This window comes from Pinus tabuliformis, chromosome 1_1 (genome assembly GCF_031772625.1).
Source record: "Pinus tabuliformis cultivar Carrire ecotype Pingquan chromosome 1_1, CPIR1, whole genome shotgun sequence".
Lineage (NCBI taxonomy): Eukaryota > Viridiplantae > Streptophyta > Pinopsida > Pinales > Pinaceae > Pinus > Pinus tabuliformis.
The window spans coordinates 683,630,861-683,640,781 of record NC_142297.1 but is presented as its reverse complement, the minus strand read 5'-3'; positions in this window follow the sequence as shown (position 1 = coordinate 683,640,781).

Sequence of the window (9,921 nt, the reverse complement as noted above, 5' to 3'; positions counted from 1 at the left end):
AGTCACAAAAATAAGAACCCAACAACTACGAAATCGATCAATTTCAGAGTATCTCATCAAGTGGAAGAACTTACCTGCTGAAGATTCCACATGGGAGGACAAGAATTTTATACAGAAGCATCAAGAAATACTCAAGCGTTGAGGACAACACTTTCTGAAGGAGAGGGGCATGTTAGGCCCATATACTACTAGTGTAACCCCTTATTGTTATTAGTAAAACCCACTTATATATATTGTTGTGCCCCCATTGCCCCCATATTGTTATTAATGTGCCCATAGAATCCCTCCATTATTATTTTTGTGGCTTTATATTATTATTGTTAGGTTGGCTGGATTATATTGTGACTCCATAGACTCCTATATATAGAAAGGAGGTTTTGTCATTTGAATCATCCAAGAATTTTTCATTTATGTAATGTAAAGGAGGTTTCCCCCTCGAAGAAGCTGAATTCTAAGGCGTTGATCTATATTTTCTATCTTTTCTTGAGCTGTTTTCATAACATATTCCTTGAGAAGAAAACAATGCTTTCATTGTTATGGACCAATAACTGTGATTTTTCCCATTAAACTATGGCAGTCGGGAATTTTTCAAACCAGTTCCAACATCTGCCATCTTAACCTGTATAAACAAAGAAGAGATACTGACTGTATAAGTAAAAACAAGCAAAAAATTTATCTACTGGAGAAAATCTGCTGAATAGGCTTCTTACAGCTCCTATAGTGAAAAACAAACTCGGTTTTTGACTCACTAAGTGCCTAGACTAGCTCTGATACCATGTTGGAAATTTCTGGTGATTTCAAACACAAAAGAAATTGCACAGAGAACAATGCTCTATTTTAATACAAGATCTTAATCATAACAAAAAAAACTGTTACAAAATAGCCTTCACCTGCTTAGAGGGATTACATCAGGAACACTTCAGTTCCAGAAACTAACTTCACTATCTCAATACTGCTGTGCGTTTCAGAAATTAATTAAAAAAATCTCTCCAACATTCTTCTAATATATATAAAAAAACTGTTGTTCATGATGAACGAAATCTAATCTTTTCGGACATTCTGATGTGCTTCTTAATTCGATTGTGTGGAAGCTCATAACTAATAGATGCTCTGCGGCCAGCTCTGTTGTAAGAAACCCATAATCTTTTACTGCACCAGCACGTGGCGCGTTCTTCTTGTTCTCGGCCATGCTGTTTATTAAATGATGTAGCTGAGCATTCAATGTGCAGGAACTCGATCTGATCTTCCTCTTCCTTTGGGAACACAAATGGGTAAATGGTGAAAGGACACTTATGAAGGTGGCGTGAACAAGGTAAGAAAAAATAATGGAAATTGGATCAAAAGCGTATGACCTGCTGAGATCATATGCAGGTGAAAGTGCGATCTGCGATGGCTCAGGTCGCATCACAACATTGCGGAGGGCTTAACGCGCACTGGCTAAGATTCGCGATCTGTGATCTGTGATCGCGTCACATGATCGCATCGTATCACGCTCGGGGAATCCATAGGGTAAGGCGCGATGGCAATCTGCGATGGATCGCATCGCAGGGAACTTCAATGGGGTTATAGTTTTCGATTTATGTTCAACTGTTGTTGTAGTTGAAATTATATTCAAACATTGAGAAATAAGTATTTCAAACACTTGAGGTCAACGATCCAAGGTGGCAGCATTTCCAACAAATCGTTGCCTAAATTTAAAGCTTCCAAATTGCAGAGGTCTGGAATGATGTTTGGGAATTCTTTTAAATTAGTTCCCTGCAAATACAACTTTCACAAGGATCGTTGGTGTCAAACTTGTGGAGGAAAATCAATCACCTCCCCACAGAATGAAAGATCCAAGTATTCCAGTATTCTAATATCTCCAAATGTTTCATTGGAGATTATCAAAGCTTCGCAACCCTTCAATGATAGATGTCTAAGTCGACTTAAATTTCCAAATGTATCAGGAAGACTTCACAAAGAAGAAGCACCTTCCAAATCGATTAGTTGGAGGTTTGTTAGCTCTCTGAAGGACTTAGCAACACCAATCTAGAGAACCATTTCAGGACTAAGTATTTCAAAGACAGTAGAAATCAAAATTCGTCGGGCAACCTTTCCACTGTGACTGCTTCGAAGTGATTCCATAGGAAAATCCTTTCAAGCAAACTTAGCTTCCCTATAGAGCTTGGAATCTCTGAAAGGGGAGAGCAAATATTTAACTCTCTCAGATAGAATGTCAACGCCTGCAATGTTTACATTTCAATATAAGTTTGTATCATACAAAATAACAAATTAAATGATTAAATGAACAAATAAGAAATGCGCACATATTTTTCTACGTGACATTGATCTGACCATAGTGTACTCAATTTTCTTCCCTCCACTTCTATAACTCTTAAGTTGGTTAGCGAAATCCAATTTGGCAAGGAAGAGTGGGAACATTTATACCAGCGGAGTAATATAAGATGTTGTGGTTGCACTCTGCTCAAAATGTCGTCTAAATGATCTTCTTCAATTGCAACAAGTTGCAGTTTCCTCATACTAGAATGATGGAAATTATCGAATAGATACCTGACTTCTGAACTTTTTCCAGCCATAATGTGAGCTGCTGTAGTTGAAGATTTTTTTTAGCGAGTGTCATTTTTCCAATGCTGCCAACACCCACAATTCCTATAACTTTGGGATTCCCCTGGTCCTGCAACACCATCTCTTCGAGTTCTTCTATTTTTGGATCCAAACCAGTTGGATGTTCAGCCACATACAAAGGTTGTTTTCGAACAATTTTCAAAATGTTTTGGAGGACAACATCCAAGAGCCCGCCCTCGTCCCTAAATAATATTCGGTTATATCATTACCTAGTAAACATCAACATGTTATATCATTACTATATGGATTTAAAGAGAGAGAGTAGGACATACATACCCCTTAAAAGATTTCAGTTCAAAAACACTTAGATCTACAACATCTGATAGTGCAGCTCTCCAATTCTGAATAGCTTCTGATCTATAGCGTGGCTCCTTTCTGAAAGATGTTGTCTTCTTTTGGAGCTCCAATAGGGCTTCAGAGTAAGCTACTCGATTCTCTGTATAGCGGACCACTGAAGGATCCACATTGAAAAATATCGGAAGAATTGTAGCCCCCAAGTTTTCCATCAGGACAAGCTCATCAAGGCAACAACTACCTCCGCGTAAGTTGGACAGAAAATTGCAATCTGTACATAGGCACCATGGATAGCTTCTTGTATTTGGGAAGAAATTTTGCATCCCTCCTCCATTTCCTCCTTGTCCAAAAAGGCATTTAATCCATGATCACGAAGGCATATGTACAGATGTCTAGCAAAAGAGAGTTTCACTTCTGGCCCTCGATGGTTTATAAACACATCGTCAGACCTAGATGTCGAGGAAGAAGAGAAGGTCGTGCAGGAAGAAGCTTCAACAGCAAAAGCATTGACAGCGCAACTAGGGATGGTAGTGAGGTTTTCCATTGCCATTGGAATGTTGAGATTATATGCCTTGATACATAGAAACACTAATAAGGGAATCGTTCAATGGAGATTATATCGCCTGATACACAGAAATGCTAATAAGAAGCTACAAAAACCACGCATGAGCGTTACAAAGATCCAGTTTACACGTTGAGCAGTAACACATGATGTGCGTGCAACATAAGCTAAATAGGCGCCTCTATTTGATTATCAGATCCTCAAAAAGTTTTAATTCAGGGTTTTGGGGAAATGGTAAGCGATTTTGTTGGAATTTTGAAAATTTCATTGTAATGTCTCAGCTAGTATCATGCAATCCTGAGTATTGCAGGAAACTTTGTGTTCAAATGATGATGACGACTTTGAGAAATGACAATTGAAAGTAAGTAAAGCGATTTGTATAGTTAAAGCAAATCAGGACGAAGAAAATTTAAGGAATTTTAAACTTCGATGATAATAAAAATATGACTGGGTGGAAATATTCGGAAAATAGGCATGGTGTCCCCCACCCCATAATATTTATTGATTAAGAAAATATTTAAAAAAATGGGGAATCTAGTTCAATGTACAGAAAGACTTTTGCACACGATTATATAATTAAATATTATATTATATTACGATAATATGATTGAGAATGATTCATGGGAATGAAGTGTGCCATGGACGAAGCTTCAAGGAAGCCAATTTTACCATTCCAATCACTAACACCATGAGTGATTTTCAAAATGATAGAAAAATTAAAATATTTTGAATGATTAGTAATTGACATCGATAAAGGCTATAGAAAGATTCATGGGAACATGGTTTGCGGTAAACGAAGCTTCGAGGAAGCCGATTTCGCTATTCCACTCATTTGACACTCTGAGGGAAAATATAGGTTGGCCATATAACCATAATCTTTGTGAGGTTTAAACTATATTTCTCTCTAATACTTTAGCTATACGACATCATAAATAAGAAAATATCAATAATATGAGGACTATGCTTCCTTCCTATACTTAGTTAATTTTTCACTTTTCTAAGTATAACATTCACATACACAGCGGAAAAATTCAATAATTCATCTTCATCATTATTATCATTTATACATATGGACAACAGATAGTTAACGAGAGGGGAAATTCACTGAAATATGAGTCTGCCCGATGATAATAACAATATTTTACAAAATATACAAATTACAGCCTTTACAGGAAACCCCAAGTTTCCTTTGTACAATCTCTGTCAAAATCATGCAAGTCAGCCTGCATTATTCGAACCACCTGAACCACCGCTTGGAATGCCCACTGGATACTTCCGCCCGTCGAAACTCATTCAACAAAACTCGTGTCATTCAGCCCGTGCCTACGACATGCTGCCCTGCCTAGGCGCCCACCCACAACTCACTGAACTTCCAAACACTACGTTCACACTTCGTGTGCCTCTGCCCAGTCGTAGCTCGCCATCGTGTAACTCTACCACAGACCGCCCACCCTACCATTCACCTTAACTCGTGTCGTGCAACAGACCCATGCCCATTTGACTTATGCCATGACGTGTCGCCCTGCCCGGTGCCCACCTGCAATCCACCTAACACTACGACACCCGTCCACTCGTCCCTGTATAGAGTTAACTCATACACTGGCTCATCGTTCAGTTGTCCTGCAGTGGCACCCTCCGCGAGTCGCCTGCCCACCAACTGACTGAAACACATACTTTCTCCCAAATCACCTGCCTCCTTGAATGTGCTCGCACGCCAACCTGCAGTGCACCCGCCCACTGCAGTGCAGCCGCCCGCCCGACCTGCGATCTGCTCACCAGAACCATGTCCTGCTCCTCAGCTTGGTGCTACGGTCAAGAGCCACCTTGCACCTCACCTTGCCTTATGTGCTCAACCCCTTTGCTTGCCTTCCACTTCAAGCTGGCACTTGTTGAACATGAAACTTGTTGATATTTGCCACCCAACCATGGTCGGGGCTTCGGCATATAGCCAAGCTGACCCAACACATGTTGTTTCACCATTATTTCACCATTGGCCATGGTGTGGGGCACCCACACACGGGACTGCCCACCCATATAAGTCCGCTAAGAGTTTGACACTTAGTCATTTTTTCACAATAACTCATGCGTCGCACTCCAGCTCATTTGGCCAACTCGTCGCATCGTTCGAGAGTGCCCACAACTCGTTGTTCCAATTTCCCAACTCGCCGCTCGCCCAATGCGCCCTCGCAACTCTTACCAACACATCGGTTAAACATGCTAGCCCGACACACCCGACTCATGGGCTTGACATACTCCCCCACTATAAATGATTGTTGTCCTTGATAACACCATCATAAGATATCGCAAAGTATTGCTAGCTCCAACATCCAAAATTTCCATGTTTCCCACCTCTGCTTTACCATTGCATACACCATAAAGGCTCATGTCTCCATGAATCAGAAATTTTCCTCAATCCATGACCATCAACCACCTTCGTCACAATCCCGACATGCTGCCCCACCATGGAAGGCTAGTCCCTCCAACTTAAGCTACATGCTCACTGCAACATCTCGTGTCGACTCCATCATGTATCGTCATCGTGTGAACTGCTACCATGATACTCCAACCCAACTCAGTCACATCTCGGTACACTAATATCACCCATGACTCGAACTAGTCAGGTTATCAGTCCAACTATCACCCTCAAACCATGAGAATGCACCTCCTCAATCCATCATCGATCATTTCTCTCGACATCCTGTGAAAACATCAACTCAATCAAGAATCCATCTCCATCTCTATCAAAATGTAAGCCATGCCCAGGTCCATAAAGTAGCCTCCATCTCATGTGCAACATGTTGTCCATGATGTTTGGTGTCAATGTGCTCCATGTCAATCAGTCACATCTATCCCAACATTATCACCCATATATGTGTAAAATCCATCTCCTCAAAATGAATAGATTCTCTCATCAAAATGACTCTCGGTGTGCCACATCCAAGTCCATGAAGCAACCTCCATCATATCTGTAATGTGTCATCCCTCAAGTCTGCCAAAGAAACAAGTATACATCTATCTCATCACCCATGTGATGCCCATGATCATAGACCAATTAACTCCTATGTCAAAAGTGGTTAAGTCTCAGCTCAACCCATGCCTAAGTGTTGCCACCAAGGCATAATCATCGCTATTACTCCATCACTCCAAAGTGTCTCATATCGATCCTCCACATCAAGTCACTCTCCCGAGCACACCCATAAATGTGCTCAAGAGTATGCACCCCATACTACATCAAAGTCCCTGACCTCCGCTCCTTAATGCATCAGATCCTCTAATACCATCTATCACACCCTTACCCTGGTGGTAGTCTTTCAACCACACGAAGGGGGGTGTGACACCACCACTTGTTTTCTTTTTAACAATACTCACGTGGTGTGGACTACACCTACTTTCTATATAGTTTATTTTTCTCTTTTCTAAGTATAATATTCACATACACAGCATAAACATTCAATAATTCATCTTCATCATTATTATCATTTATACATATGCAGAGCGGAAATTTAATGGGAGGGGAAACTCCTTGAAATATGAATCTTCTCAATGATAATAACAATATTTTACAAAATATACAAATTACAGTGTTTGCAAGAAACCCCAAGTTTCCTTTGTATAATCTCTATCAAAATCGTGCAAGTCACCCTGCACCGTTCGGACAACCCAAACCACCGATCAAAGTGCCCACCAGATACTTCTACCCATCGCAGCTTGTTCAAAACAATTCGTGTCGTTTGGCCCGTGCCTACGGTATGTCACCTTGCCTGACACCCACCCACAACTCACCGAACTTCCAAAAACTCCATTCACATCCATGTGCCTCTGCCTTGTCCCAGCTTGTCATCGTGCAACTCTTCCACACACTACCCACCCTACTCTTCACTTCAACTCGCGTCGTGTAGCAGACTCGCTCCTGTTTGACCTATGTCGTGGCGTGTCGCCCTACTCGACGCCCACCCGCGGTCCACCCAATAATCCAGCACCCTTTCGCTTGTCCCACCATAGAGTTAACTCATACACTGGCTCGTCAATCACTCATTATGCAGTGGCGCCTTCGCGGGTCGCTCGCCCACCGATCGACCAAAATGCAGACTTTACCGAGCTCGCCCGCCTGCCTGAACGTGCCTGCACACCAACCTACAGTGCGGTTGCCCGCCCAACCTGTGGTCCGCTCGCCTGAACCGTGTCCTACTCCTCAGCTTGGTGCTATGGTCAAGAGTAGCCCTACACCTCACCATGCCTTATGTGCTCAACCCCATTGCGCACCTTCCACTTCAAACTCGAACTTGCTGAACATGAAACTTGTTATTTGCCACCAAGGCTCCATCCATATATATGGTGGCTCAACCACGGTAGGGGCTTCAGCATATAGCCATGCCGACCCATAACATGATGTTTCACCATTATTTCACCATCGACCATGGTGTGGGGTGCCCACACATGGGACCGCCCACCCATATAAGTCCACCAAGAGTTTGACACTTAGTCATTTTTTCACAATCACTCACGCGTTTCACTCCAACTCATTTTTCCATCTCATCGCACTATTTGGGTGCACCCACGACTCGTTGTTCCGACCCCTGAGCTCATTGCTCGCCCATAGTGCACCCTCACTGACTCTCACCAATGCATCGATTAAACGCGCCCGCCTGGCACGCCCAACTCATGGGCTTGACAAATAGGGTCTTTGAAAAATCTTAAAGAGCTGCGAATGGTTTTGAAAGGTCTAAAGGTGGAGCCAATATTTTTCTTCTTAATAATTCTAGCAATCTTGTTAGTTTTTCCTTTGGTATAGAGAAGTTGGACACAAGAGGAACGTGATTTTTAGTTATAGGTCCCTGACTAGCTTTTAAAAAGGCTCTGAAATCTGGTAAATTACTATAACCATTCTTCTTGAAGACATTAAAGAGATGGTTCTTCTCATCCATCATATGGTCTTCATTAGAAACCCGAATAACCCTAGTAGCTAGAGTATTAAGAACACCTAGTTTATGGGCTAGAAATTTATGTGATTTTGCATGAAGATACTGCTCACTATGGGTTTTCTTATGAAAAACCTAGATCTAGGTTTGAAACATGTTGACCCTTTGTTCTTGATGTGATTTATCCAAAAAATCTGAGCATTAATAATAATAATAATAACAACAACTAAGATAAACCCAAGGGATTATAAACCCAAAGGTATAATATTAAATTCAAGGGATAAATATTATAAACCCAAGGTATATAAACCATAAGATAAATATTATAAATCCTAAGAAATGACCATGGTTTATTTACATATTGACACAATCTTTGTCACAATGCGATGTTGGACCATGGTTGACCATAATTTATTTTCATATTGAGACAACATTTTTCACAATGGGACGTTGGACAATGGTTGGTCATGGTTGACCATAGTTGATTTTCATATTGAGACAATCTTTGTCACAATGCGACATTAGACCATGGTTGACCATGGATGGCCATAGATGACCATGGTTATCACAATGTGATGACCAAGAGATAAGTTTTGTCACATGTGAACATGGTTATTGACCATAGTTGACCATGGTTTATTTCCATATATAGACAATATTTGTCACAATGTGCCGTTTGAAAATGGTTCACGAAGATAAATATTATAGACCCAAGGGAATAATAAACCAAAGGAATTACAAACCCAAGGGTATAATATTAAAGCCAAGGAATAAATATTATAAAACCAAGGTATATAAACCCTAAGATAGTTATTATAAACCCTAAAATGAACATGGTTGACCATGGTTGATTTTCATATTAACACAACCTTTGTCACAATGCAATGGTGGACTATGGTTGACCATGATTGATTTTCATATTGAGACAAAATTTGTCACAATGTGATGTTGGAAAAAGGTTGACCATGGTTAACTTTCATATTGAGACAATCTTTGACACAATACGGCATTGGACCATGGTTGACCATGGATGACCATGGTTGTCACAATGTGATGTTGGACAAAGAGACAATCCTTATCATAATGTTACCATGGTTATTGACCATTGTTCACCAATGTTGATTTCCATATAAACACAATGCGGCATTCAAACATGGTTTACCATGGTTGAATGTCATAGTGAGACAATCACTGTCACAATGCGACATGGGTTGATTTTCATATTGAGAAAATATTTGTCATTATGTGATGTTGGACCATTGTTGACCATGAGTATAAACCCAATGGACTTATACTAAACCCTAAGATTAATATTATAAACTCTATGAATAATATTATACCCTCAACATACAAACCCTTAGATTAACAAACCCAAGGGATTGATATTATAAACCCAAGGGATTAAAACTAAAAACCAAAGGAATTATATACCTCAGGGTATAATATTAATCCCAAGGGATAAATATTATAAATGTAAGGTAAATAAACCATAAGATAAATATTATAAACAGTAAAATAAAT